At 35.7% G+C, this 7,515-nt stretch overlaps 1 pseudogene; it reads right to left on the reverse strand.

Annotated features, from left to right (window-relative positions):
• Window positions 1–3,429: 3,429 nt before the first annotated feature.
• On the reverse strand, window positions 3,430–3,593 carry LOC145241851 (U2 spliceosomal RNA; annotated as a pseudogene).
• Window positions 3,594–7,515: the final 3,922 nt, after the last annotated feature.

The raw sequence follows: 7,515 nt of genomic DNA on the forward strand, positions 1-7,515 counted from the left end.
TCTGCTGTCTAGCTGATAACAATATGGTCGTCTTCAAGTCGAATGTAAAAAAGATGACATTTATTAAATCTTATCCTCGAGTGGCCCTCGGACCTTGATAAATGGTGGTTCACTAGTTAAAAATGACAACAAAAAAAAGAAAAAAAGAAAAAGAATCGACAGAAAGAGAGAGGAGACGACAAAGCAAAAGTATGGTCATGAGAACTTGCTGAAAAGAGACGTCCGATAAAAAGAAAGAAAATAATTTGAATGAAAAAATAGACCCCCCCTCCCCCAAAAAAGATGTTGAAGTAAAGTAAAAAAGGAAAAGGAAGCGAATAAACTGTTTGAAGTTAGAGAAGGTGATGGAAGATGAAGAAGAAAGACAAAAAAGAAGAGGGGGGACGAGACAACAAGAGAAAATAAAAATTAACGATAAGAGAAAGGCCAGATGATGCCGACAGTAGAAAGATATAAAGAGAAGTAAAAGTCGTAAAGAGAGAAAATAATAATAATAATAATAATAATAATAATAATAATAATAATAATAATAATAATAATATAGACTAACGGGACCTGTGGAAATTCCACAGGAGACTCATTCATATGTAATATATTGATTTGGGTATTCTGTCGATGTTCAACGTAAATTGAGATGATATGATATTATTGTAGCTCTTTTGTTAAAACTGTAAAAGTATTTATCTAAGCTAGCACGAACGTAAAGCCCGGTCGTAAAGTACGCTTAAATATGATATTTTAATCCTTGCAGATTTCGTATGTTCTATCGATTTTTATATGTTATAAAGTTGCGATTTAAAAAAAAATGTATCCATAGTACGTGGGTGCATTAGCATGAATCGAAACTGAAATAAAAACTTATGATATATATATATATATATATATATATATATACATATATATATATATATATATATATATATATATATATGTATATATATAATAAAAAAAATAGATTACTAGAGTGTCATCAGCTATAGTCGAAACCGAAACGAAAACTGATGAAGAATTCTTGGTAAAATTATTTATAACAAGAAATAGAAGAACATAGCAATTAAACGACCCGGATGTAATCGTGACGCACAAAAGAACACACACGCTACCGTATTAATATATAGATAAGAGAAAGAAGAAGAAAAAGAGGAAGAAGAAAAAGAAAAAAGAAGAAAAAGAGAAACTGACAGAAAGAAATTGATAGAAACTGACAGAAAGATATCAGACGTCGAAAAAAAAAAAAGGAAGTTGGAAGAAAGAAAGAAGGAAATTACCACAAAGAAGGAAAGAGAAGAAGAAGCAACAGAAGAAGAAAACGGAGAAGTTATAGAAAGAAAGATTCAAATAAGTTTAAAGAATAGCAGTTGAAGTAAAAAAGAAGAAAAAGGTAAAAGAAAAGAAAATTGAAAGAAAAACATGGTTAAAGAAAAAACAAAACAAGAATGAAGGAAATCAAAACGACGGCAGAAAATTTGAAAAAACGGCAGGCAGTCAGAACAAAGAGAAAAAATGAGAAAGTTTTTTTTTTAAATAAATAAATAAAGAAAGATACAAAAAATAAAATCCCCCTTTAGAATTATAGGAAGAGGGGGAGACAGGTAGAGGATGAAGTAAAGGGTTGGGAGAAGTGGGGTCTTGACCTTTACTCCTGATCAGAAATGGAACACGTATATCAAATCTGTTGTCACGGTCGCTGGAAAAATGGTAGGATCCTTCTCTCCACTCCAATAGATATCTCACTGCTGATGCAATTCTCTAGCTATATAAAAGCCACGTACGTTCAAGGATGGAGTACTGCTGCCACATTTGGGCAAGAGATGCTGGACACAGTTCAAAATAGACTTCGTAACTTCGTGGGGAGGTGCTCTTTTCTCTTCTCTGCAATCTCTTTCCCACAGAAGAGACGTTGCGAGCCTGTCCTTGCTTTATCGTTATTCCCATGGCAAGTGCTCGTCTGAGCTCCAATCTTTGGTTCCCCCTCGCCAATCTTTCACGAAAAACACCCGTATAGCTGAACCCACTGTCAATAATTTCCCCAACTCTTTATCTGTGCCTAAATCAAAACGAAGATTCCATGAACAAAGTGTCTTTCTTAGAAAAGCACGCCTTTAGAACTCTGTTCCGTTTGTCTGCTTCCCAGCTGACTACAACTTGGATGTCTTCAAGTCAACCATAAACAAATTCTTGGTGAACCGCCCCCTTAAGTAATCCAATTTACCAAATACCCATTACTAACGATTACAATATTATCCGTACTTCATTCTTGTTTCTTTTTCTTTAAAGCTTCTTTCTTGGAACTGCACGCCTGTGGAACTCTGTTCCGTCTGCCTGCTTCCCACCTAACTACAACTTGGATGTGTTCAAGTCCAACGTTAACAAATTCCTAATGAACCGCCCCCTTAAGTAAACACTTCATCAAATCTCCACACTAACGTAATGTACTTGCAATAAATCTTATCCCTGAGTGGCTTCCGGGCCTTTATAAGTGGTGACCACTGTGTAAAAAAAAACACTCCATAACACTTATCCTCGTGTGGCATCCAGGCCTTTATAAGTGGTAACTCCTATATATATATATATATATATATATATATATATATGATTTTCAGAATGTGAGAGATTGTATAATAAATTCCACAGCCAAACAACGCCGCAGCTCACAAGAGCCATGACAGCCAACGAACCGGAAGTCAAGGATCGAGTTTCGCCCTCAGTTGTTTGGCTGTGGAATTTATTATACAATCTCTCACATTCTGAAAATCCTATTATAAGTTGCTCGTTGGGTTAGCATTGCTGGACGGCGTCGTCCCTTCGAGTTAAAATCCTACTTGTGAGACATCGGCAAGTGTTATTGACTGGTTGGACGGCCGCGTCCCTTGTCGAGACGAAGTGGGTTCATTTCACAGTCGGATTTCGACGCGGTTTACTTGATCTGTGTTGGTTAATAGAAATTCTTGTGTGCGGGGCGTTTGCTCAGTTGGTAGAGTGCTTGCCTCGCATGCAAGAGGCTCAGGTTTCGAATCCTGAGTGCGGATGTGTGTAACTGATGAGCCCAAATGACGGCGAAACTCGAGTCTTGGACTTCCGGTTCGTTGGCTGTCATGACTCTTGTGAGCTGCGGCGTTGTTTGGCTGTGGGATTTATTATATAGATAGATAGATAGATAGATAGATATGAGCTGTGAAACAATATTGTACCTATTTACTATGCCTCCCCACGGGACAGAGTTTGACACCAGGGTCGTTTTTTAACGTGGAGAAAAGGTACAAAAATAAAAATTGTCTCAGTCGTGAAGGATTTCTCCTCCACTGAAAGAGAACAAGAAATAGAAGTGCAGCACCTGAAGAACAGATGGTATTTATTTGCTCCCCCACCGAGCAAATTAGGCACAAGGCCAATTTTTAATGTGAGGAGTGAAGGGAGGGGGAAGGGAAAAAGGGGACCAGCTCCCGAGAGGTGGGAAATGGGAGCTGGTTAAAGGTCAGGCATGTGGGGTTGCCCCCACATCTGGTCTTTGCTAGTCATAGCTAGTCATAGCTTGCAGTATCTGCCGGAACAGATACTACACTTTGATCTTGACCAAAAGGCCAAGAACTTATTGTAATGCTTGTATGTGGATGACTATATATATATATATATATATAGGAAAAGAAAGCAAAAGAGGAAATAAAATAGAGATAGAATAGGGAGAAAGGGAAGGGTAGCGAGAAATGAACAAGAGAAAAATAAATACCAAAGTCAAAGGATGAAGACGAGGAAGAAAGTAGTAGAAAAAAGAAAGAAAGAATGGAAAAGAGTAAAAAGAAAAAAGTTCGAAATGAAAAAAGAAAATACGGCAAAAAAAAAAAACAACAACAAAAAAAGTCAGAAATGAAAGAGAGCGAGAAAGAAAGGGGGAAGGGAAGAAAAGATAGAATGGAAGGTATATAGACAAGGCAAAAAGCAAAAAAAAAAATATAAAGCAATGGAAAAGAACAGAAATTAAAAAAAAAAACAGAAAAAGAAAGGAGAAGAAGAAGAATAGAAGGAATCAAATATGCTGAGTATTAAATAATAATAATTTTTTAAAAAATAAATTAAGAAATTAATACTCTCTTTCGTTTGTCTGTCAGTGAGTGAAGATAGCAACGTCGAATGCCTATAAACAGAGATACGAGTGGGCGTTGGTGTGAAAACAGGGTGAGGTGGTATATTTGATGGAATAGGGGTGCAGCCTTCTGTTCTACATAACCAGGTAGGTAGTTCGGTAAGGTAGAGAGTCGGCGGGGTTGCGATATGTAGGCAGGTCGGCACTTGGTTAGATTTGGGAAGGGAAAGGACTCTAGTGGAGACTAGGGAGAGAAGCCGTCCGTCTATACTTCTCTGAACAGGCGAGTTTGGAAATAATTTCCATGGGGAACCTGTTGATTTAGCAGCCATGGATAATGAACTATGGTGGTCCTTTTAACTTTTAAAAGGACTGGTTTGTCATTATTGTATATTTTTATGTCGGGGAGTGAGAGGGAGATGCGTTCAAACGTCTGTCCATGATATTATGTCTATGTAAGCATACGTTTACTTACCTCTACACGTGAGCAGTGCTAGACACAAAGTCAGCTTTTTTTTAAATGTGGAGAAAATCCAACTCACTAAAATAAGAACTTTGGGATTGGAATAAAAATGAAAATCGCTCCAATGTAAAAAGAATTTCTTTTTTACTTACCGAAAATAAAAAAAAGATGAAGTGTTGTATTAGAACAGATACTAGACTTTGCTCTTAGCCCAAATGCCAAAGACATGAATGAACGTTTTGTATGAATCAAATGGTTCTATTGTTGGCATTGGTTTCCACAATGTCTTTCTGGTCAAAATCCTTATTAGAAAAAATCCATGAGTACTTATAGGCGGAACCAAGTGATGGTTCTCAACACTAAATGTAAAATTATTTCTCTGAATTAAACTGGCTTCGAACCTGGCACACCCAGGTCGTCGGTTCATGTCGTTAAGTTCTTAACCACCATCATCTTTCGGAGCAAATAGCAATTTTGTTAATCTGTGTTGCATGTTTGAAATGTGATTTCTAAAAGTGTCACCGTACATCTACATGAGTCTTTTTTTTTCCGGACAGTTCTGGGAAAGAAACATTGCCCATGGAAATTCCGTTTGATTCTAAATACACATAGGGAGAAAGTGAAATGATTGACAGTGGTTGTAAATAGACGGGTTTTCTTTATTGTGAATGGGGAACCTGTTGATTTAACACCCACTAGATTTCGAAGACGATTTTGTACTCTGTCAAGGAAGCAAGGGGTATCCTAGAAGCTCCCCCCCCCCAAATGTGCCATTGACACTTTATTTAGGAACGTATGGACTGAGATTGAAGCTAAGTCGAGCATCTTACATGAAAGTAGCGATTGAGTAAGAAAGCTGATGTAGGGTGAAGAATATTACACCGGCAAATAGATTTTAAAGTCGGTTTTGTACTCTGTCAAGGCAGGAAAGGTTACTCTGAGCGGTACGTCTCTAAATGTGACAAGAGTAAGTTATTTTAGGGTGTATTTCCTTCTAGTTCAAGTAGAGACGTACGTCAGAATTGAGATAAGTTTTTAAGTGGTAGAAAGATCTAACCATTTTCCCAACGGCCTCAGCAACGTAGTTGATGAAAATCATCAATTTAAAAAATCCGTCATTGTCATCGGCACGTCAGTAAACGCGTTTAGACTGAACTCTCTAGTAGATTTACACGACAAACGACCCTTTTATGATTTCCAACCAAGGTTAAACGCAGTGTGGCATTAAATTTTTGAAGCAGCTAATTATTATTTATTTATATATAATATTTTTTTTAATTGGAATTCATTATTGAGATGAGTATTATTTATATTAATTTATTTATTGCGGACTATTATTCTCATCTTTATTAGTTGTTTTTTCAACTATTCCTCTGGCCTTCGTCACCTAATGAAGGCCAGAGGGATAATTGTCCGAAACGTCGAAACAACTAATAAAGATGAGAATAATAGTCCGCAATAAATAAATTAATATATTATTTATTTTACTTTTAGTTTGTTTTTATTTAGACTTATACATAACAGACACATTGTGTGTGGATCTTTGTATGTGTGAGCACGCTCACTATGCATTCCGAAACGGCTAGGTTGACTGTTTTTTTTTTTCGCACAAATGTACTTAATGTTTCTGAGAATATTTTTAGATAGGATGCCTCCGATAAATACCTACATCTAGACGAATTGTACCACAAAGGCGGTCGGGTTTATCCTATTAAACCAACCATAGATGGGAAAATGAATTAATATTAATACTTTTTCGAAAACTGATATTCCTGACATAATACGAGTGTTGTTCTTGAATGAATTCATCCTATTTTTTACACAAAAAACTTAACAGTTGGATGGAGAGTTGTCTGCGCGTATTCGTTCGTCACCACCTGGATTCATATGGATCAATTTTGAAAAAAGTTCACAAAAATGTAGCATATGTTTTGTATCGAAATACGCCCGAAAAGTATCGAAAATCGATAATCGAAAAAATTCGATTAACAAAAAAAAAAAAAAAAAAAAAATCCGATTTTTTTTACATTACCAGTGCATTTAAAAAGTTTTATCCTCACACAAGCAGAACGGCCTGAAGTATAAAATCAACAGTAGTTCATTGATATGATAGGGGTACGTATGAAATGAATGTTTCTATTTAGAGCACAATTGAACCAAGATATTTAACTTTTGCATTTTAAACTGGAATTCAAGCTATCATATAAAATAATTTTAGAGAATCAACAGCAGGTTCTCTAAAGCACAATGGAGATTACAATGTATTTAGGAAAAATCATTGCGGGGAGGCATGGGAAGCTTCCTGCCTGTGCATTGCGTCCTGTTCGAGACTAGAGTTGATAATCAATCGACTTGATTGGTAATTGGTCGATTTCACAGATTCCAATGACAATTAAAGTATTTCAAGCGAGGAATATTCCGTGATCCCTATTCAATATTGAGAAACGCATGGTGTCCCTGTTAGTTAGGTATAGCTTACATCTTGCCAATGGAATTAAATAATTTTGAAACTTTACTAAAAATATAACTTTTTAAAAAATTATGAAGATATTTCATAGATTGTACGATGTTATTTTCATTATTCGCTTGTTTCTTAATGGTATTCGCCATTTTGTTTTACTTGAAAGTAGTGATGGGACGATTCCGATGCAATTACCCATCTCGATGCAATTATCCATTCCGTGCTAAATTCCCGATTCCGATTATTTATAAATCTCTAATTATTTAACTATAAGATTGTTATTTCCCCTGATTTTCGCAAAAATAAAATCTCAAATATGCAGAAATTTTCTTAAACGACAAAATATACTTGTAGGGGATAATCTATCGATTTTAGCTTTACTGGTAATTTAAAATCAATAAATATTTATTATTTTATCATTATTGGATATAATGGAAGATTTGGGTTTAAACAAAATAAAAGAAAGACAAAAGAACCGTATAGGCATCGGAAAATAGGCACCAATTTTTC

Source organism: Euprymna scolopes, chromosome 20 (assembly GCF_053919585.1).
Source record: "Euprymna scolopes isolate OS-2025 chromosome 20, ASM5391958v1, whole genome shotgun sequence".
NCBI lineage: Eukaryota > Metazoa > Mollusca > Cephalopoda > Sepiida > Sepiolidae > Euprymna > Euprymna scolopes.